The 24,041-nt window shown below is 40.3% G+C and overlaps 1 protein-coding gene across 1 annotated transcript in view; it reads right to left on the reverse strand.

Annotated features, from left to right (window-relative positions):
* Window positions 1-1,966: 1,966 nt before the first annotated feature.
* LOC311491327 (uncharacterized protein) overlaps window positions 1,967-24,041 on the reverse strand; it is a gene marked incomplete at its 5' end in the record, with an annotated part of 314,565 nt that continues 292,490 nt past the window's right edge. Inside the window, one exon of the mRNA XM_084549233.1 lies at window positions 1,967-1,981. The remainder of the gene's footprint in view (window positions 1,982-24,041) is intronic.

Here is a 24,041-nt window from a genome sequence, read left to right on the forward strand (position 1 = left end):
GTTGGTGCAGTGGTTGTTGTTGTCGTTGGCTCAGCCGTTGTCGTTGTAGTTGGTGTGGTCGTTGTTGTAGTTGGTGCAGTGGTTGTTGTAGTTGCTGCAGAAGTTGTTGTTTGTGCAGTGGTTGCTGCTGTAGTTGGCTCAGTCGTTGTTGTACTTGCTGCGGTCGTTGTTGTAGTTTGTAAAGTTGATGTTGTTGTAGTTGGTGCCGTCGCTGTTGTGGTTGATGGAGTGGTTGTTGTTGTAGTGGGTTTTGGGGTTGTTGTTGTCATTGGCGCAGTTGATGTTGTAGTTACTGCCGTAGTCGTTGTAGCTGGTGCAGTGGTAGTTGTTGTTGGTGCAGTGGTTGTTGTTGTAGTTGGCTCAGCCGTTGTTGTTGTAGTTGCTGTGGTTGTTGTTGTAGTTGGTGCCGTGGTTGTTGTGGTTGGCAGAAAAGTTGTTGTTGTAGTGGGTGTGGGGGTTGTTGTTGTAGCTGGTGCAGTGGATGTTGTAGTTACTGCCGTAGTCGTTGTGGTTGCTGTAGTACTTGTTGTATTTGGTGCAGTGGTTGTTGTTGTTGGTGCAGTGGTTGTTGTTGTAGTTGGCTCAGCCATTGTTGTTGTAGTTGCTGTGGTTGTTGTTGTAGTTGTCCCAGCCGTTGTTGTAGTTGGCTCAGTCGTTGTTGTAGTTGGTGTGGTCATTGTTGTCGTTGGTGAAGTCGATGTTGAAGTTGGTGCAGCGGTTGTTGTGGTTGGCAGAGTGGTTGTTGTTGTAGTGGGTGTGGTGTTTGTCGTTGTCGCAGTTGATGTTGTAGTTACTGTCGTAGTCATTGTTGTTGGTGCAGTAGTTGTTGTGGTTGGTGCAGTGGTTGTTGTTGTCGGTGCAGTGGATGGAGTGGTTGTTGTTGTAGTTGGCTCAGCCGTTGTTGTTGTAGTTGGTGTGGTCGTTGTTGTAGTTGGTGAAGTTGATGTTGTTGTAGTTGGTGCCATGGTTGTTGTGGTTGGCGCCGTGGTTGTCGTTGTAGTGGGTGAGGGGGTTGTTGTTGTAGTTGGTGCAGTGGATGTTGTAGTTACTGCTGTAGTTGTTGTGGTTGCTGTAGTACTTGTTGTGGTTGGTGCAGTTGTTGTTGTTGTAGTTGCTGCAGAAGTTGTTGTTGGTGCTGTGGCCGTTGTTGTCGTGGATGCAGCGGTTGTTGTTGTAGTTGCTGCAGTGGTTGTTGTTGTAGTTGCTGCTGAAGTTGTTGTTGGTGCTGTGGTCGTTGTTGTTGTTGGTGCAGTGGTTCTTGTTTTTGGTGAAGTGGTTGTTGTGGTTGCCACCGCGGTTGTCTTTGTAGTGGTTGCTGTAGTACTTGTTGTAGTTGGTACAGTGGAAGTTGTTGTTGTTGGTGTAGTGGTCGTTGTTGTGGTTGGTGCAGTGGTTGTTGTTGTCGTTGGCTCAGCCGTTGTCGTTGTAGTTGGTGTGGTCGTTGTTGTAGTTGGTGCAGTGGTTGTTGTAGTTGCTGCAGAAGTTGTTGTTTGTGCAGTGGTTGCTGCTGTAGTTGGCTCAGTCGTTGTTGTACTTGCTGCGGTCGTTGTTGTAGTTTGTAAAGTTGATGTTGTTGTAGTTGGTGCCGTCGTTGTTGTGGTTGGTGGAGTGGTTGTTGTTGTAGTGGGTTTTGGGGTTGTTGTTGTCATTGGCGCAGTTGATGTTGTAGTTACTGCCGTAGTCGTTGTAGCTGGTGCAGTGGTAGTTGTTGTTGGTGCAGTGGTTGTTGTTGTAGTTGGCTCAGCCGTTGTTGTTGTAGTTGCTGTGGTTGTTGTTGTAGTTGGTGCCGTGGTTGTTGTGGTTGGCAGAAAAGTTGTTGTAGTGGGTGTGGGGGTTGTTGTTGTAGCTGGTGCAGTGGATGTTGTAGTTACTGCCGTAGTCGTTGTGGTTGCTGTAGTACTTGTTGTAGTTGGTGCAGTGGTTGTTGTTGTTGGTGCAGTGGTTGTTGTTGTAGTTGGCTCAGCCATTGTTGTTGTAGTTGCTGTGGTTGTTGTTGTAGTTGGTGCCGTGGTTGTTGTGGTTGACAGGACAGTTGTTGTTGTAGTGGGTGTGGGGGTTGTTGTTGTAGTTGGTGCAGGGGATGTTGTAGTTACTGCCGTAGTCATTGTTGTTGCTGCAGTGGTTGTTGTGGTAGGTGCAGTAGTTGTTGTTGTAGTTGGCTCAGCTGTTGTTGTTGTAGTGAGTGTGGGGGTTGTTGTTGTAGTTGGTGCAGGGGATGCTGTAGTTATTGCCGTAGTCATTGTTCTTGCCGCAGTGGTCGTTGTTGTGGGAGGTGCAGTGGTTGTTGTTGTAGTTGTCTCAGCCATTGTCGTAGTTGGCTCAGTCGTTGTTGTAGTTGGTGTGGTCGTTGTTGTCGTTGGTGAAGGTGATGTTGTAGTTGGTGCCACAGTTGTTGTGGTTGGCAGAGTGGTTGTTGTTGTAGTGGGTGTGGTGGTTGTTGTTGTCCTTGGCCCAGTTGATGTTGTAGTTACTGCCGTAGTCATTGTTGTTGCTGCAGTGGTTGTTGTGGTAGGTGCAGTAGTTGTTGTTGTAGTTGGCTCAGCTGTTGTTGTTGTAGTGAGTGTGGGGGTTGTTGTTGTAGTTGGTGCAGGGGATGCTGTAGTTATTGCCGTAGTCATTGTTCTTGCCGCAGTGGTCGTTGTTGTGGGAGGTGCAGTGGTTGTTGTTGTAGTTGTCTCAGCCGTTGTTGTAGTTGGTGTGGTCATTGTTGTCGTTGGTGAAGTTGATGTTATAGTTGGTGCAGCGGTTGTTGTTGTAGTGGGTGTGGTGGTTGTTGTTGTCGTTGGCGCAGTTGATGTTGTTGTGGTGGATGGAGTGGTTGTTGTTTTAGTTGGCTCAGCCGCTGTTGTTGTAGTTGGTGTTGTCGTTGTTGTAGTTGGTGAAGTTGATGTTGTTGTAGTTGGTGCTATGGTTATTGTGGTTGGCGCCGTGGTTGTCGTTGTAGTGGGTGAGGGGGTTGTTGTTGTAGTTGGTGCAGTGGATGTTGTAGTTACTGCCGTAGTTGTTGTGGTTGCTGTAGTACTTGTTGTAGTTGGTGCAGTTGTTGTTGTTGTAGTTGCTGCGGAAGTTGTTGTTGGTGCTGTGGCCGTTGTTGTCGTGGGTGCAGCGGTTGTTGTTGTCGTTGGCTCAGCTGTTGTTGTTGTAGTTGGGGTGGTCATTGTTGTAGTTGCTGCAGTGGTTGTTGTTGTCGTTGCTGCCGAAGTTGTTGTTGGTGCTGTGGTTGTTGTTGTGGTGGCTGCAGTGGTTGTTGTAGTTGGCTCAGTCGCTGTTGTAGTTGCTGCAGTCATTGTTGTCGTTGGTAAAGTTGATGTTGCTGTAGTTGGTGCCGTGGTTGTTGTGGTTGGCACAGTGGTTGTTGTTGTAGTGGGTGTTGGGGTTGTTGTTGTCGTTGGTGCAGTTGATGTTGTAGTTACTGCTGTAGTCGTTGTAGTTGGTGCAGTACTTGTTGTAGTTGGTGCAGTGGTTGTTGTTGTAATTGGCTGAGCCGTTGTCGTTGTCGTTGGTGTGGTCGTTGTTGTAGTTGGTGCAGTGGTTGTTGTTGTAGTTGGTGCAGTGGTTGTTGTTGTAGTTGCTGCCGTGGTTGTTGTGGTTGCTGCCGCGGTTGTCTTTGTAGTGGTTGCTGTAGTACTTGTTGTAGTTGGTACAGTGGAAGTTGTTGTTGGTGCAGTGGTCGTTGTGGTTGGTGCAGTGGTTGTTGTTGTCGTTGGCTCAGCCGTTGTCGTTGTAGTTGGTGCAGTGGTTGTTGTTGTAGTTGCTGTGGTTATTGTGGTTGGCACAGTGGTTGTTGTTGTAGTGGGTGTAAGGGTTGTTGTTGTCGCTACTGCAGAAGTTGTTGTTGTTGGTGCAGTGGTTCTTGTTGTGCCGGGTGCAGTGGTTGATGTTGTAATTGGTTCAGTCGTTGTTGTTGTAGTTGGCTCAGTCGTTGTTGTTGTCATTGCTGCTGTAGTTGTTGTAGTTGGTGCAGCGGTTGTTGTCGTAGTTGCTGCAGAAGTTGTTTTTAGTGCAGTGGTCATTGTTGTGGTGAATGCAGTGGTTGTTGTTGCAGTGGGTACAGTAGTTGTTGTAGTTGGAGCGGAAGTTGTTGTACTTGCTACAGTTCTTGTTGTGGTTGTAGTTGCTGCCGTAGTTGTTGTAGTTGGTGCCGTTGTTGTTGTTGTTGTTGTGGTTGGCGCACTGGTGGTTGTTGTACCATCTTGTGTAGTTACTTGTTTCACAGCAGCTAGTGTAAATATAGAAATAATTTATTATTGAAATACTCAATAGTCCACTAAATCCAGTAATCACAAACTGGTAAAATGCATTTTCTATAATAGTAAATAAGTTTATTATCATGAGGCTCACCTGTTAGCACCAGGAGAATTGATATCACAAATCCAACAGCCATTCTTTCTTCTTTAAATCTGTTTTAAAAAAAAAAAGGCACATTTTTATAAGTTGCAGGCTATATGCTTTCGTTTTGGAGTTCCCAACCATTCCCAACTATTAACTTCTTAAAACTGTTAGTATTACAGTCTATAAAAAACACTCAAATAATTCAACAGAATGTTATATTAGTTGTTTGGTTTCATGTATTTTTGTGTGTGTTTAGATTAATCTTAGATTAATTCCTTGGTGAGTACGATTATTTATAATTTATTGTGACCTTTATGCATTTCCTTGTGTTGAAACAGTGAATCAGTGTTTTAATCTGGTTAATCTCACATGCCACTGACAAATTTTGTTTGCCATACTCGATTTTCTTTTCTTATTTGTCCTCATTCCTCTATTAGATAATGACAATAAAATATAAACAGCCATGTTCCCGTGCTATCTCAACCTGTAAAGTGATTTAACAAGCTTGTTCACTGAGTCAACCTGTTGCCTTCTGGCAGGCGTTACAGGTCCATATCTGCCAGAACAAATTGACTCAGGGACAGTTTCTTCCCCAAAGCTGTCACCATACTGAACTCAAACTTGCACTGAAAACTGACATAATTATTTGCACTGTACCTCTATACTACCTCTGTTTTTATTTGTCTGTCTGTGTACTGTTGTCGGGGTTTGATAGTTATAGTTTTTATTTACGTATTTATACATTGCGCTGGGTGCACTTTTAAGGAGCTGCTTAAATCTCATTGTACTGTGTATAATGACAATAAAGGCTTTCTATTCTATTCTATTCTATTAACAGACCCCTCTTTCAACACTCTAAACACTCAGTTTGCCATTCGACCTGGCTGAAATGTTCTTGAGTACATTGGTACAGGGCAGAGCCATAGAGAGAGAGAGTTGCGACACTCTTTGATGTCGCTGCTATGGCTGTCACGTGGTTCATGTAAACCCAATTAGTTCCTAAACATACGCTGGCTGTCATGTTCTTCCATGGGACTGACAGCAGCGATTGCATTATTGAATGGTAAATATAAAATAAAACACACACCCAAGTACTTTTTCAGCTGTTATTACATTATTACATTTTTGTTAATGTCAGTTTTGCATTTGGAGAGGCAGGGTGACAACGAAAAACTTATATTACTTACATAAGTTTTAGGCTACATTTTTGGAGGGAAAAGCTTAGTGTTCATGTTCGCATGGGTAGTAGCACTGGCTTTAGAGGCTCTAACTTAACTTTTCCGTATCATTCATCTGATGGTAGACGTCTCATGATATTCATTTGAGCACAACTGGGCTGTATTAGGCTATTGATTCCCGTGATTTTGCTTATAAATTCCGATTCAGCTATTAGCCTACCTTCGTGATAACGCAAAGGGTGCCATGGCGGTCCGTTCAGAATTCGCCTAGAAGCTAGCTCACTTCTTCTGATGAGTGGCCACCCCCAGGGACCACAACGCCAAACTCGCCAGTCCTAAAATTCCCGTCATTCCTAATTAAATAACCCTCGCTCAAATCACGAGTCCTGACAATGCCTTGACATACCCTGATCACGAGCTCATGGCATGGGATAGCAATCTATCAGCATCTCATCAAGCATCAGCAAGTAGCGCTGGGCAAATTGTACACTAGCCAAGTGAACATGGAACAGGAACAGTACAACAAATTAAGTACAGCCAACACGTCACATAATGAAAAGTTAGTATATCCCAAAATTCAATTAAATAAAAGTTGCTATAAAGGTGGTAGCGATTCATTACCGAACTACCTTCACAGCAGGGGAAGTCGCGCTGGTTAATTAGCTAGCAGGCAATGCTAGAAAATTGGTTGAAACAACCAAGATAAAATATAAATAATTACGCTGTGCATATACAAATGAAGACCATCGCAAAGGGCCTCTGATACAATATAGACAGTTGACAATTGAAAAGAGGTCGATATTTCAGCAACTTACCTCTGGAACAACTCGATGCGCAGCAATGTAAGTGAATGAGGTCCAACGCCCAAATGACAGTGTTTGTAACTAATCCGATTTTCAAATCCCGGAAGTAGGCGGTTAAAAGCGCCGCCATTTTTTACAACGGAGGTCTATGGGAGTGTCGCAACTCTCTCTCTCTATGGCTCTGGTACAGGGGTGTTACAAATTGACCCTGACCTCTGACTCAATATAGGAGCTACACTATATTACCAAAAGTATTCGCTCACCCATTCAAATGATCAGAATCAGGTGTTCTAATCACTTGGCCTGGCCCCAGGTGTATAAATTCAAGCACTCAGGCATGCAGACTGTGAAACAAGACATTTGTGAAAGAATGGGCCGCTCTCAGGAGCTCAGTGAATTCCAGCGTGGAACTGTCATAGGATGCCACTTGTGCAACAAATCCAGTCGTGAAATTTCCTCGCTCCTAAATATTCCACAGTCAACTGTCAGCTCTATTATAACAAAATGGAAGTGTTTGGGAAAAACAGCAACTCAGCCACGAAGTGGTAGGCCACGTAAAGTGACGGAGAGGGGTCAGCGGATGCTGAAGCGCATAGTGCAAAGAGGTCGCCGACTTTCTGCACAGTCAATTGCTACAGAGCTACAAACTTCATGTGACCTTCAGATTAGCCCAAGTACAGTACGCAGAGAGCTTCATGGAATGGGTTTCCATGGCCGAGCAGCTGCAGCCAAGCCACACATCACCAAGTGCAATGCAAGGCGTCGGATGCAATGGTGTAAAGCACGCCGCCACTGGCCTCTAGAGCAGTGGAGACGCGTTCTCTGGAGTGATGAATCACGCTTTACCATCTGGCAATCTGATGGACGAGTCTGGGTTTGGAGGTTGCCAGGAGAACGGTACATTTCAGATTGCATTGTGCCAACTGTGAAATTTGGTGGAGGAGGAATTATGGTATGGGGTTGTTTTTCAGGAGCTGGGCTTGGCCCCTTAGTTCCAGTGAAAGGAACATTGAATGCTTCAGGATACCAAAACATTTTGGACAATTCCATGCTCCCAACCTTGTGGGAACAGTTTGGAGCGGGCCCCTTCCTCTTCCAACATGACTGTGCACCAGTGCACAAAGCAAGGTCCATAAAGACGTGGATGACAGAGTCTGGTGTGGATGAACTTGACTGGCCTGCACAGAGTCCTGACCTGAACCCGATAGAACACCTTTGGGATGAATTAGAGCGGAGACTGAGAGCCAGGCCTTCTCGACCAACATCAGTGTGTGACCTCACCAATGCGCTTTTGGAAGAATGGTCAAAAATTCCTATAAACACTCTCCTCAACCTTGTGGACAGTCTTCCCAGAAGAGTTGAAGCTGTAATAGCTGCAAAAGGTGGACCGACATCATATTGAATTCTATGAGTTAGGAATGGGATGGCACTTCAGTTCATAGAATGAGTAAAGGCAGGTGAGCGAATACTTTTGGTAATATAGTGTATATGCCAACATCCAACTATTATTGTATCATCGCCTTCTCTCCATCTCTTACTTCAGTTATACCAAAGTATTCAACCTATCTTGCTCTACTTCTCCACCTGTGTCCTCTACAAGCAATCTATTACAAAGTCAAGCGTATGCATACAACCAAAAATGCTGTGAAGATAATGGATTTCCCCACAATAAAGTTATAAGAACTCAATTGTAAGGCCATGTCACACATTTCAGTTGTCATAGCCCAGGACATTACACAACCTGTCTGTTGCTGTTTCACTCTTGCCCTCAGGGTGTAGGGACAGGACCCACAGGTGCAGAAGGACTGGTACTTGCATTCATAGCAGCACGAAAGAGGCTAAACAACTGAGGAACCACATGTTTTTTAATCATGTTATGTAGTATCTCATGTGTGTTATGTTAGAACTCTGTTCAACTCTGCTGTAACCGAGTTTCGCTGCTTGTTATTGACATGCAGAGTCCATGAACAGTTTGAATTCTTTTTCATTTAGTCAGATAAAGAGAACACACTGAAGCAGGATTTGACAACATGCCAAGAAAGATATGTTGAACTCGTAAATTATAATAGAATATAGAATATAAAAAATATCACTATAACGTGAATAGCTAAAACACACAAAAACACAACAGAAACAGCCACAATACAGTCTATAAATATATAAAAGTCCACAATTGTACTTACCCAAAGTGAAAAGTTTTCAGATGATAAGTTGGTATTTCCCTGCTTGTATCAGCTGTATATGTTTTTAAAGTATGTCTGTGTTTTTAGTTGAGCTCAGTTCACATTGATGATCCTGCAAACCTTCCACCCTAAGTGACACCCCTTGTCTGTGGAGGCCTTTAAGTATTCTAATGGAACAAAAGCTAGTGACGTGACTCAAAGATAATAAATATTTTTCGCAAAGGATGGGCAGAAACATATTTTTGAATAGGTTCTGTCAGCCTGCATATTACTTGGCTCAATACCATGGGCCTACTCCCTTCTTTTGTTCAGTGGAACTTGTTGTCACTGCACGTAACAAACAGATAAATATAGAGATCTCCCATGGTCAACTGGATGAACAAGATTCTATTATTGAATATTTTCATCACATTGACATCTAGGCTTTGCTCCCACTAAATTGGCATTTTTCTTCAGCTGACATCAGTGGGGCCAGTGGGGCTCACAGCTTTGAGATCTATGGCTTTATTTTGGTCTGATGCAACCTACATTCTATATCCTATAGGTTGGGCGGTCGGATGGTTAATGCTATATTACAAGCAGATAGCATACTCCAGGAGAAAATCTATGACCATAGACCAAAATGTATTCTAAACTTTTGACTCATCAAAGTAGCCACCTTTGGCAGATATGACAGCTGAACTCACTCGTGGCATTCTTTCTACAATAGAAATCAAATATTCTTCAGAAAGTTTTTCCCAAGTCTGTTGCAGAAGTTCCCATAAATGTGTGGCACTTGGAGGTGGCTTGGCTTTCACTCTTCTGTCCAGTTCATCCCAAACCAGCTCGATGGGGTTTAAGTCTGGAGACTGTGAAGGCCACTCAATGTTTTCAAGCTTACCATCTTGTTCTTTTTTCCTGAGGTAGTTCTGGCATAGCTTGGATTTGTGTTTTGGGTCATTATCTTGCTGTAGGATGAACCTCTGACCAACTAGGCGCATACCAGAGGGTATTGCATGGTGCTGCAGAATGCCGTTTTGGTTTAGGGTGCCTCTCACCCTGTACAAGTCACTGACCCTGGATCCAGCAAAACAGCCAGAGACCATGACACTCCTCCATGTTTGACAGTTGATGTCACACACTGTTGAACCATCCTCTCATCTACTCGACGGTGTACAAAGATCCCGCGTGATGAACCGAAGATTTGAAATTTTGATTTATCAGTCCATAATACCTTCTTCCAGTCTTCAGCAGTCCAATGGCGGTGTTTCATGGCCCAGGCGAGCCTCTTTGTCTTATTCTGACATCTTAGCAACAGCTTTCTTGCTGCAACTCGTCCTGTCAAACCTGCAGCTCGAAGTCTTCTCTTCACAGTTGAAACTGAGACTTCCTTACTGCAACCACTATTAAGCTGTGCTTGGAGCTGTTGTCCTGTGAGCCGCCTATCACACAAGCTGTTAACTCTCAGAAACTTGTCCTCTGATTCAGTTGTGGCTTTGGGTCTGCCAGACCTCTTCCTGTCAGAGTTTCCCCCAGTTACTGAGTGCCTTTTGATGGTGAAGAAATTTTTGTAGCAACACACTACTTTCTGAAGTACAGTACTGTTCACCTGATGCTCATGAGGGTCTGGTACCACAGTGTGTTCCAACACTGCTTTTATGCAGACAGAGGGGGTTGTAAGTAACCTAGAAAAGTTGGAACTCCTGTAGGAATTAATAGCACCAGCTTTCAATGCTGATTCAACTTTCATTGCTGCAGAACAGCTTTAAATTGTTAACCCACTTCATGTTCCCTGAAAGAGGCCTTTTTGTATAATTCTATTTATTTGGACTTGACTTGAATTGCAATAAATAACTGGAAAAATTAGCGTGTTCTAAAACTTTTGACCGGTAGTGTAACTTACATGCTCCTATCCCAGCTGTCATTGGGTGAGAGGCAGGGTACACCCTGGACAGGTCGCCAATCTATTGCAGGACTAACACATAGAGACAGACAACCATTCACACTCACATGCACACCTATGGCCAATTTAGAATTACCAATTAACCTAATGAGCATGTCTTTGGACTGTCGGGAACACTCCGATTTTCAGGGGTTTATATGTAATGTGAGTGGTTAATCTAATCAAAATAAATCATAATTTTTATTACTTTTAATGCTTAAAATTATTTGCATGTTATGACTACCTGGAGTCTGGAAACCATAGATGCATATTACCAGGCCTTTCCTGTAGCTGTCATCAGTTGTTGTTTGTTCATGGCCTTTCTGCCTTTGGTTTTGTTTTCAAACTGCTCGACTTGGTTAAAATGAAGTGACCGACACAGCCGATGAGGAACAGTCATTTTCTTAACATCAGAAACTCAGCATGTGACTGAATCGGAGCAGACAGTATATCCCGATGCACTTCTCCATACTTTTTCTTCATGTCATTTGGATACAGGTAGATTTCTTTTGCTCAAAGTATGGTGCTCCAGAGCGCCTCTGGCTGTTTCAGGTGTCTTGTGGGATAGTCTAATGAGCCATTTAGGTTCTTCACATTTCTAAAAATAAAGCACATGGTTTACAAGGACATGTGCAAACAAGAAGAAAGGCCTCTTGTCAAAAAAATAAAAAAATAAAAAAATAAACCTTTGTTAAAAGATACATTATAGGGGTGAATCATCTTCAGTAATGTTTCCCTCCTGCTGTCCTTTTGTTTGAGAGTCATTGTGTTTTTGTTACATTCATTGTAGGATATGTACTGTACAGTAGACAGATGTTTAACACACTGGGTGAGGCCTCTTCTTTAGAAAAGGATACATGCCAAAGAGCAATTAGAAAATTCCATGACTATGATTCATAAACATACTTAATATTATATTTAGGAGTTCATGACATACTTTGAGAGATAATGGCATCAAGTTTACGTCATTAAGCAGAAACTCCATTGTGGGAAACTTGTTAGAAGGATGACAACATACTGATAAGTTTATTTTTTTTTTGTAACATTTTGTTGAACGAATTTACAATTTTTGAATAATGTTCATCTAGATTATTGCAAGAAATGATTGCATTATTATTGCATTTAGTGGTACACCGAGGAAAATCAGTATTTTAAATATTTCATTGCTTTCACATGCCGGAGTTTAGCAAAAACAGATACAGACAATATGTAAAGAACTTTTTAATTAACTGAATTGAATTGAATAGAGTTAATACAGACTTTTAATAAGATGTAACTGTCTGCAGTATTCTGTACGCTCCACTATTGACATCTTTTTTACACCAAGTATAAGATCCAGAAAATACAGAACCTCCTACCTGGAATAGCGGTGGTAGAAATATAATACTATTACAGTTTAAAAATAATAAACATTACAGAGTAGAGACCACCTTAAAAAGTGAGTAAAAAACAGTGTGTCCCACATTGCAGCTACCAGTTGGCCGTTGAACAATAACATAAACTTTTTGTCCACCTGGAAAATCAATATTCTAAATCTTTCACGTATTATTTCATGATTGTCTCCTCCATTGCCACGCTCAATTTACACAATTTAACCATCCACGAATCTGGATTTACATTTGTGCTGTAAATGCCTTTTAAATGAACTGATTGAAGTGTGGCACCAAAGTTTTTGTCACCAAATCCATGACCAATGTCTGGCTAAAAGCAACAAATGGTCCCACCAGGTACTCCATCTATCCCACCTTCTGGGATTTTATTTGATTTTTTTTTCAAATTTGACACATACTACTAGTCAAGGATAGCCTGACGAGCCAGACCCACATTAAATGTAGGGTCTGGGCACTCGCCATAAACAGGGCTCAACCGGAGGGGTGGGATAAACGGTTGTCTTTCAAACTCCCTCTCCACGCAATAGGATAGCGCTACAACCAATCAGAGCAAAGAAGAAGGTGACGTAGTCAGAGCGACGGAAAAGAGAGTTCCTTGCATATGTTGTGGAAAAAACTTATCCTAATAGATATTAAATAGTTCTTGTTGCATCCTGTTTTTTTTTGTTTTTTTTATGAGTTCGCCTACAGGTTGAGTTTCTCCTGCATTAATCATTTTTAAGCTGTGGATCAAACTTTTGCCGTATCCGGCTGGCAAAACTCCAAATACATCCTTCTTTTGTAAGAACGACCTCAGTGCAGTTTCTTGTTCTTTTCTCAGAGAAAAGCTTAACTTCAAGTCTTTCAGAGTGGCGGCCAAAGCCGATTCGAAAGAAAGTTGTTCGCTAGCAGCAGCCATCGCTCTAGTAGTTCTAGCAGGATGGGGAATTCACGCGTAATTCACGGAACTTATGATCGCAGGTCAGTCGTCATCATGTTAAGCCCGCCCACCGACTCGTGATTGGCCCAGTCCATCTTGGATTTTTCGAAATCTCAAGTCAACGGAGAGTAACTAGACTGCCCCTGGAAGCAAATGTAATTTGCTGCCGCTAGGGGCGCATCTAGATTCTAGGCTAAGTCAAGGAGTCAAGGATGAACTAATTACCATTTGGTGGTCAAAGGTCAATGTAATTGTGTTCCTCACCAAATCCAGTTTATTATATAGGTCTGGACAGACATGGTGAAATCAACTCCAATTTGGCTGGTTGTCGTAGGCATAGAACCACAAGGCGGCAGTTCTACTTTCTGATCATTTCTAGTGAAACTGTTGTGTAGCAGTTGTATAACTATTCAAATATAGCTGCAAAGGCAAGAGAGGTGGAAGAGACTGATGTACTTCAGTATTAAGTTACATAGGTTTCCATGCTTTCCAACCCTTTGAATTTTTCTCACCTTCCCCCAGCTATTCAAATTTTTAATTCTCCTGATTTGCCTCATGGCTTGTGCTTTTCACAGGCAGGCAAAACCACTGCTTACGCTTAACTAAATTTAATTAAGAAAAGTTTCCATCTCAGATGAAGAAAGGCTTATTTTCCTCCTTTCTTGACAGAAAAAAGACAGAATGCAATTCATCAATGATCTTAGGTAGACAAGAACTGACTGTAACATTGAATGCAAATTACCAACACATTAAGCTGGGGAAGAACAGATTTGGCACACATTTCTCGAGGATGTTTTTAGTCATCTCTTATTGTTTAATGCAAGAATAAATGAAAGAGAAAAATAACATTCACGAATTAAGCGTATTACATGTGAACATCACTGGGGTTTTCATTTAAGCCCCTGACCTTCAGTCTAATCCACTGTCTCTACAAGAATAGCAAAAAATCCAATTTTTTGCTATTTGTTGACATTTTATATTCAAGATCTTGTATTCTGGTCATTGTAAAGACAAAGATTACACAGGCTACAAGAAAATCCCACAGAATATAGACCTGTATGAGTAAATAAATACATCTTGAAAATTAATAAAGCATGCTCTTGATATACGTATGCCTATCAGTAAAGCTATATATTGGGTCTATGTGTTTGAGCAACCGCCATTGAGCTTCCCTTTTTGCTTTGTTTTTGTTGAAAACACTTTCCCCCCTTATCTACAATTCTGTTACAAACTGTGCTATCTTTTGTTATGCTATCACATGAAACTTAAACATACATTTTACTGCATTTGCAAACTACAGAACATGTTTAGATAATTTTAGAATTAAAGTAGAACAGCAACAATTTTGCAACAACATTTTAACAAGTAATATTTGTTTGTAGACCAAATCTAAACAAGATATTTATTGTAATCTCCACTAAGTTACGTTTTGCTAAAGCAGTTAAGCAGAATACATTTCAACTCTTGTCAGTAATTGTCCTCTTACTTTCTGACATCCCAAGACTCAATATATGGTGATTTTAGACTGATTTATTATTCTAGTGATTTTTCAAGGGACTTTCAATGAAAGCCAACAACATGAAGTAACAAATTTGCACCTGATTATTGTTGCTACATGGCAAACGTGACATGCCAAATATCAAGGCTTTTTTTTCAGCATTCCAGTGACGTGGTGATGTGTCAGCCAATCATGTGTGCATATTTCACCAGTTATTTTTAAACTGATGACTACATCCAACAGTGTAAACCAGCGTGGGGAACACTTCAACATTGAACAACAATGTAGCTGTGTATTCTCAGTCATTTTTAATTTCTGTGCTTTTGTAACTTTTGGTAGTCAACACAAAATGGCAGTTGGCTATGTTATTTTGTCTGGAACAGAATCCTGGACAATGAAGAAGAGAAATGTGTTCAGTAACTAATTCACTGTCAGTAAGCAAGTTATCCATTGTCAGAAAGCAAGTTAATTTGAAGCCACAACACCTAAAACGACCATGACTGCTGATTTTACTGACAGCAAAGTCCTTTTTCAAACCAGTGATGACATTCATGTCAGTTGGCTATTGGATATGGGATAAATAATGGAAGTCAGCATAGATGCTATTGCTGGCTTGTCAGTAGCCATGAAAACAGCACCACGCAGGAAGCAGTGAGGAGACTGATCTTGTGGCTCACTATACTTGAAGCTGAAAGTGAGAAGTGAAGGGGAACCAGACATTAGGTTAAGAAATAAGTGAGGAACTTTCGATTCTTTATGTTCATTTAACTCTAATCAATACTTACATGTGCCAGTAACGGTGATGGAGCTGCCTTCAATGTCAAAGTTGGTAACGTTGGAAGCTGCATTGATCAAAACATTCTGAATTTCAGTGTTGTCAGGAACAGATGTTTCTGTAAACATTATGTCCATGATGTTGATGATTGATCCACGTCTGCCAAAATAAAAGTTCACAGTTTGTGAAATGTCTGACTAAAGTCAATATTCCTGATGTGAAAATGATTAGTCAAAATATTCAAATTACCTGAAAGACACCACATCCAAGGAGTTGAAAGAATCAAACTGACTTTGGTAGAGGGGTTCAAGCTGCAAAAACAAAATACAAACTTTCTTTATTGTTTGTTCCATGTTAACATGAGCTAGATTGTGAAGTGGGGTGTTTTTAATTGTCTCTGTCATTAGTTTAATTTGTAAACTTAGGTCAAATTAGAACACAAACTTAATCTTTTGGTCTGGTGTGGGCCAAGATTTTTGCAACAGAAAAATGTTGAATGTATTTTGTGTGATAAACCTTTGGAAAAGCCTCATATGTTTTTTTAATTAAACATTTCTAACCACAGGTTATTTTATAAATGTTTCAGCTTTGTTGTATTTGTCTAAATTCTAATTTCTTTTTGAGTTTGATTCTGCTGATTTAAGATGAAACAATATCTGCGTGAATAAGAAGGCTTACCTGTCTTTTTATTGTGGATTTTCGATTTTTAAAGCCTGTTGATGATGGATCCAGCAAGTCATCTGTAAATTTGTCAAGAACTGATCTGAAAGTCACAACTCTCCTTGCAAGGGCTACACTTGATGCCATAGTGGTTGTTGTGGTTGGTGCAGTGGTTGTAGTTGTGGCTGCTTTAGTGGTTGTTGTTGTAGTTGGCACAGACGTTGTTGTTGTAGTTGGCGTGGCCGTTGTTGTAGTTGGTGCCGTGGTTGTTGTTGTAGTCTGTGCCTTGGTTGTCGTTGTGGTTGGTGCAGTGGTTGTTGTTGTAGTGAGTGTGGTGGTTGTTGTAGTTGGTGCAGTGGATGTTGTAGTTGATGCAGTCGTTGTTGTAGTTGGTGCCGTTGTTATAGTAGTGGGTGCCGTGGTTGAGGCATTGGTTGTTGTTGTAGTGGGTGAAGTGATTGTTGTTGTAGTCTGTGCCGAGGTTGTTGTTGTATTTGGTGCAGTAGCTGTTGTAGTTGGTGTAGTGGTTGTTGTTGGTGCAATGGTTATTGTTGTAGTTGATGCATTCGTTGTTGTAGTTGGTGCCGTTGTTGTTGTTGTGGATACCGTGGTTGATGCAGTGGTTGTTGTCATTTCTGCAGTGATTGTTGTTGTAGTCTGTGCCGTGGTTGTTGTTGTGTTTGGCGCAGTGGTTGTCGTAGTGAGTGTAGTGGTTGTTGTAGTTGGTGCTGTCGATGTTGTAGAAACTGCAGTAGTTGTTGTATTTGGTGCACTAGCTGTTGTATTTGGTGTAGTGGTTGTTGTTGGTGCAATGGTTGTTGTCGTAGTTGGTGCATTTGTTGTTGTAGTTGGTGCTGTTGTTGTTGTAGTTGATGCAGTTGTTGTAGTCAGTGCTGTGCTTGGTGCAGTCATTGTTGTAGTGAGTGTGGTGGTTGTTGTAGTTGGTGCAGTGGACGTAGTTGATGCAGTCGTTGTTGTAGTTGGTTCTGTTGTAGTGGGTGCCGTGGTTGATGCATTGGTTGTTGTTGTAGTGGGTGAAGTGATTGTTGTAGTCAGTGCTGTGGTAGTTGTTGTGGCTGGTGCAGTCGTTGTTGTAGTTGGTGTAGTGGTTGTTGTTGGTGCAATGGTTGTTGTTGTAGTTGATGCATTCGTTGTTGTAGTTGGTGCCGTTGTTGTTGTGGATGCCGTGGTTGATGCAGTGGTTGTTGTGGTTGGCACAGTTGTTGTTGTAGTGGAGGCAGTGGTTGTTGTGATTGCTGCGGTAGTTGTTGTAGCCAGTGCTGTGGTTGTTGTTTCAGTATATGCTGGTTTCACAGCAACTATTGGAAATGTACAAAAATTAATTCTTTAAGTTCTTAATTTTCCACTAAATCCACTAATCACAAGCTGGTCAAATTTCTGTTTTAGAATATCAGACATCAGTTTAAAGACCAAACATTACCGTTTAAATATTTCGCAAATGTTGGAATTTGTTTGAATCTAAATTAGTGCGCTTGCTCTGTCAATATTTCAGTAATTCCTAACACCCTAACCATTTCTTTAATTTCCTTCCACTCATGAACACATTTCAAAACTTCAGAATGTACATTATCCTATCTTACAGCACGTGGTGTCAATTTATAGGCTATACATTTCTGCAGTGCACAGTATTGATAAGCTTGTGTGTTTACTGTGTTTTTATGTGTGACGTCATGACTAGTCGACGTCTACTGGACTTTCACCACATATTAGTTGACTTAAAAAAAATGAAAGTCGTTCAACACCTAATACCTTCAGCAATGAACCATGATATACAGATTATAAATTGTTTATGTGGTTTCTTTGTTTTGTACTGATTTTCCCCTGTTTTGCATCAATGCATTTAGAATAATAGTAAATAGGCTTGTCATCATTTAGCTCACCTGTTAGCACCAGGAAAATTGATATCACCAATCCAACACCCATTCTTTCTTCTTTTAAATCTGTTAAAAAAATGCACATTTACATGATATTAGAGTTCCCAGAACCGTTAACTTCTTAATAATGTTAATGTTACAGTATATTTAAAAACAATAAAATAAAATTAACAGACAGAACGTTATACTTTGGTTTCATGTATTTCTTTTTTTTTTTTAATATAACTTAATTACTTGGTAAGTAGGATTATTCGTGGTGGACTTTATGCATTTTCTTATGTTGAAACTGTGAATCAGTGTTTTAATCTTGTTTCTTGTCATTGTTTTTTTTCATCACATGCCACTGACAAGCTATTTTTGTTTACCATACTCAATGTTCTTTTCTATTTTTCTCATTACACTCACATTGCTCTATTAGATAATGACAATAAGATATAAGCAGCCATGTACCCGTGGTATCTCAACCAGCAGAGTGATTGAACAAGCTGAACAAGCTGAGTTAACAAACCCTTCTTTCAACACTCTCAACACTCAGTTTGCCATTCGACCTGGCTGAAATGTCTTTGAGCACATCAGTAAATCCTTATTGGTACAGAGGTGTTACAAGTTGACGCTGACCTCTGACTCAATATAGGAGGCATGTGCATCCAACTATTTATATATCATCTCCTTCTCACCATCTCTTCCTTCAGTTATACCAAAGTATTCAACCTATCTTGCTCTACTTTTCCTCTTGTGTCCTCTACAAGCTCACAATGCTGCAAAGATAATAGATTTCCCCACAACAAAGCTATAAGAACAATTCTCGCTTCACTCTGGCCCTTGGGGAAGGACTGGTACCTGCAGGTGTAGCAGCACTAAAGAGGCTAAATGGCTGAGGAAACACCCGTTTTTTAATCATGTTATGTCGTATCTCATGTGCGTTATGTTGTAGCTCTAAATTGGTGTTCCACTCTCCTGTAATGGTGTTTCTCTGCTTGTTATTGGCATGCAAAGTTCATGAACAGTCTGGGACATTAAAGTCTAACTGTCCCTATGCCATCTGTACCCTACCAGGGAGAGGTGTAGTTATACAGCTGAAGAGAAACCACTAAAGCAGGAAAGACATGTTGAACTTTTAAATTATAATGAATTTGCGTGCATGAATATTTACCTTTAATATGATTGTTAGACTATTAATAAAAAATATCACTGTAAAAAATTGCACACACAAAAATGTAATGGACACAACCACAATAAATAGTCTATGAATATATAAAAGTGAACAACTGTACTGTACTGTATGTACAGTGAATATTTTTGAAATATTTCTGTGTTTTTAGTTGAGCTCAGTTTGCATCTATGATCCTGCAAACCTTACACCCTAAGTGACACCCCATGTCTATGGAGGCCTTTAACCCTTATGCCTGATATGGACAAAAGTGTCCTTTTCAGATTTTATTTTTTTGATTACTCAGTGTTGGTTATGCTTGCTGCTATGATATTTGGTAAAGGTGTGTATTTTTGAACAAATTTTGATATTTCAAAAACAAATCCCATAATACTCTATTTTTACACTGTGTAACCTAAATAGTTATGTTGTTACCACTAAGGGACAAAAGTGTCCTCTTTTAAAAAGCCATAAAAATGGCATATGTTAATATTTTTTTCTGCTTTTTTTTACATAAATCTTTTCATCTACTTCAGTCCTAATCATAAATACCAAATGTTTGATTATTTTCAATATTTTAACCCTTTATATGCCAGTGTTTGTGATGACATCCAAAATTTATTGTAAAAAAAACACACAAAAAATGAAATATTTTCAATAATCTGAATGCAAAGTGGATTTTTCTTGGGGGGATTATTAGAGCCTTGGATATGTCAATGAACAGTAGCAAGATTGATTTGGATGGATTTTTAGTTTTTTTGTAGTGTCAGATTTACAAAAATAGTTACGTTGTTACCACTAAGGGACAAAAGTGTCCTCTTCAAAAATGCCATAAAAATGGCATATGTTAATATTTTTTTCTGCTTTTTTTTACATAAATCTTTTCATCTACTTCAGTCCTAATCATAAATACCAAATGTTTGATTATTTTCAATATTTTAACCCTTTATATGCCAGTGTTTGTGATGGCATCACAATGCATTACATACAATGCATTTCAATTAGAAGTGCAGTGTCCAACAACTTCGATCGCTCTAGAAGTAAAACATAAATACATAAATATTTAAAAATGTTGAACAGAAAAGTACATCAATGGCATCAGGAATGTTGTGTGTGTTTGTGCGTGTGTGTACATGTGTGTGAGTTCAGTTCACCCTCATACACAGGAACTGCAGCAAAAGGATGTGTGAACTTTGCAAATGTATTTTCCACAGTTGCTGTGATTTGGAGCTCCCAAATTTCTTATGATATAAAAGTGATGTTATTGGTCATGAGGAGAAAGGGATCCTTGCATTGATTGTGTGTGTGTGTGTGTGTGTGTGTGTGTGTGTGTGTGTGTGTGTGTGTGTGTGTGTGTGTGTGTGTGCGCGCGCGCGCGCGCGTGTGTGTGTGCGTGTGTATGTTCAAGATTCAAAGAGTTTATTTTCATATGCACAGTGTAGAAACATGTTTCCCTGCACAATGAAATTCTTCTTTTGCCGTCCACCCAAATGCCTACGAATATAAAAAAAAAATCTTACAATTAGAATATAAAAAGATACATATAATACAAAAATATAAGATAACTAGTGCAAATATCGTATCGAGTGAAGGTAGGAGGGAGCAGGAGATCACCAGGCGGATCGGAGCAGTATCTGCAGTGATGTGGATACTTAACCGGTCGGTCGTGGTGAAGAGAGAGCTAAGCTGAAAGGTGAGGCTCTCAATTTACCCGTTGATCTACGTTCCAACCCTCACCTATGGTCATGAACTTTGGGTAATGACCGAAAGAACAAGATCGCAAATACAAGCGGCCGAAATGAGTTTCTTTCGCAGGGTGGTCGGGCTCAGCCTTAGAGATTGGGTAAGGAGCTCGGACATACGGGAGGAGCTCAGAGTAGAACCGATGCTACTCCACGTCGAGAGGAGTCAGTTGAGGTGGCTAGGTCATCTGGTAAGGATGCCTCCTGGACGCCTCCCGGGAGAGGTGTTTCGGGCATGTCCCACTGGAAGGAGACCTCGGGTCGGACACAGGACACGATGGAGGGATTACATCTCTCGTCTGGCCTGGGAACGCCTGGGGGTTCCTCCGGAGGAGCTGGCTGAAGAGGCTGGGGAGAGGGCTGTCTGGGCTTCCCTGCTGAAGCTGCTGCCCCCGCGACCCGGACCCGGATAAGCGCGAGAAGATGAAGACGAAGTGCAAATATCGATATGCAAATGAAATGAAAACAATGTACTGAAAAAATGTAAACAGAAGCTGGAAAGTGAACATGGCATGATTTTAGTCTGTGATTGTAGACTCCTGTCAGCTCTTGAGGACTCTGATGGCAGTGGGGAAGAAGAACAGTCTCAAGGTCCTGTATTTCACACTCCTGTACCTCCTTCCTGAAGGTAGGAGTGTGAACAGTCTGTGTTGGGGGCAGGTGGGGTCCTTAGTTATGGAGGCAGCTCTCCTGCGGACTCTATGCTTGTAGATATTCTGCAGAGAGGGCAGTAGAGTCCTGGTGATCCTTTCTGCAGGCGTTTGGGGTCCCGGCCATAGTGCTGCCATACCACACGATGATGCAGTGTGTGTCTAATTGAGGCGTTTGATCTATAACATGTATCCTTTTACTTCAAAGACACACAGGTGCAGGTGCAAAGTACAAAACAGTAGGTTCATTGGATTTCAATGGGAGTTGTTTGTACACAGCACAAAAAAACAATACTAATACTACTAATAATAATCCATCAAAATCAATCTTGCTTCCATTTATTGACATATCCAAGGCTCTAATAATCCCCCCAAGAAAAATCCACTTTGCATTTAGATTATTGAAAATATTTCATTTTTTGTGTGTTTTTTTACGATAAATTTTGGATGCCATCACAAACATTGGCATATAAAGGGTTAAAATATTGAAAATAATCAAACATTTGGTATTTATGATTAGGACTGAAGTAGATGAAAAGATTTATGTAAAAAAAAGCAGAAAAAAATATTAACATATGCCATTTTTATGGCATTTTAAAAGAGGACACTTTTGTCCCTTAGTGGTAACAACGTAACTATTTTTGTAAATCTGACACTACAAAAAAACAAAAAATCCATCCAAATCAATCTTGCTACTGTTCATTGACATATCCAAGGCTCTAATAATCCCCCCAAGAAAAATCCACTTTGCATTCAGATTATTGAAAATATTTCATTTTTTGTGTGTTTTTTTACAATAAATTTTGGATGCCATCACAAACACTGGCATATAAAGGGTTAAAATATTGAAAATAATCAAACATTTGGTATTTATGATTAGGACTGAAGTAGATGAAAAGATTTATGTAAAAAAAAGCAGAAAAAAATATTAACATATGCCATTTTTATGGCGTTTTTGAAGAGGACACTTTTGTCCCTTAGTGGTAACAACGTAACTATTTTTGTAAATCTGACACTACAAAAAAACTAAAAATCCATCCAAATCAATCTTGCTACTGTTCATTGACATATCCAAGGCTCTAATAATCCCCCCAAGAAAAATCCACTTTGCATTCAGATTATTGAAAATATTTCATTTTTTGTGTGTTTTTTTACGATAAATTTTGGATGCCATCACAAACACTGGCATATTAAGGGTTAAAATATTGAAAATAATCAAACATTTGGTATTTATGATTAGGACTGAAGTAGATGAAAAGATTTATGTAAAAAAAAGCAGAAAAAAATATTAACATATGCCATTTTTATGGCATTTTAAAAGAGGACACTTTTGTCCCTTAGTGGTAACAACGTAACTATTTTAAAATCAGGTATGAGGGTTAAGCATACTAATGGAACAAAAGCTAGTGACGTGACTACAGGATAATAAATATTTTTGACCGGGCAGAAACATGTTTTTGAATAGATTCTGGCAGCTTTGTTCAGTGTAACTTGTTGTCAGTACACGTAACAAACAGATAAATATAGAGATCTCCCAAGGTGAAGTGGAAGAACAAGATTCCATTACTGAATATTTTCATCATATTGACATCTAGGCTTTGCTCCCACTAAACTGGCATTTTTCTTCAGCTGACATCAGTAGGGCCTGTGGGGCTCACAGCTTTGAGATCTATGGTGTTATTCTGGTCTGATGCAGCCTGAATTCTATGTTCTATAGATCAGGTAGTCAGATGGTTAATGCTATATTACAAGTAGATACCATACTCCAGGGGAAAATCTATGGACATGTAACCAGAAAAGGATAAAACATTGGTCCTCAGATCAGATTGTAATAGGAGAGTGGAACAATATAAAATAATTGTCTTCATACAGACCACAAAAACTAAAAACAAAAACTGGTTAATCTAATCAAAATAAATCATAATTTTTAATACTTTGCTTGTATTTCTTTGCGTGTTATGACTACCTGAAGTCTGGTAGCCATGGACATAAGGAATGGCACATTGCCAGGCCTTTCCGGTAATGTTTTTGTTTTGTGTTACATTCATTGTAGGACATGTACCATACAATGGACAGACGTTTAAAACACTGGGTGAGGCCTCTTCTTTAGAAAAGGCTTCATGCCAAAGAGCAATTAGAGCAAGTCTTTCTGATGCTGAAAGGTTGGAGGAGCCTGTGAAAGATGAGGCGGTTCTGCTAAGCAAAACCAGTGAAATAACAAGGAACCTTAAAGAGGTATTTGATTGGAATACATCTGCACTCATCTTCTCTGGGACCATCAATATGTCATCAAGGTTGACAAGGTTAGATGGTTGCAGCATTAATCATGTAGCTTCCTTCATTATAGGGATTTATAAAGAAATTTTGATGTTTTTAATGATATTATACCGATCGGCCACAATATTATGTCCACCTACCTAATGTTGTGCGTGTCTCACAAGATGGTCAGTGCTATTTACTTCTCCTGTCATTGGTTTTAATGTTGTGGCTGATCGGTGTACATGCATACAGAGTGGCTATGTAGATGAAACTGAGCTGACTGACTGGTGTCTGACAAGTTTTTTATTTTTATTTATTTATTTTTTTGAATAGATGTGATCTATAAAAGACACAAGTGCATCACAGCTATTAGAGAGGAGGAGCAGGAGGAGACAAAGACTGAGCTACGATTCTGGGTGTGGTTAGGTAAAGGTAAAGTGTTTTATTTTGTCATTATGCAATTGTATGACAAGATTACATGGTCGGATGGATGGTTAGTCACTGTGAAACCCCAGAGAATCGAACCCTCTTCGCCCTGGGGAATTCATTTTCTACAATTTTGAGATTACCTACAGAATCCAGAGTCCGTACAATGTACAGTGCATAATCTTTAGCTATAATTTCATTTAACTTTTTCTCTTTTAACTTTTTTTATAAGATCTAACCAAAAAATTTAAAACCCCTT

The sequence above is a fragment of the Chelon labrosus genome, assembly GCF_963514085.1.
Source record: "Chelon labrosus genome assembly, chromosome: 1".
In the NCBI taxonomy this organism is placed as follows: Eukaryota; Metazoa; Chordata; class Actinopteri; order Mugiliformes; family Mugilidae; genus Chelon; species Chelon labrosus.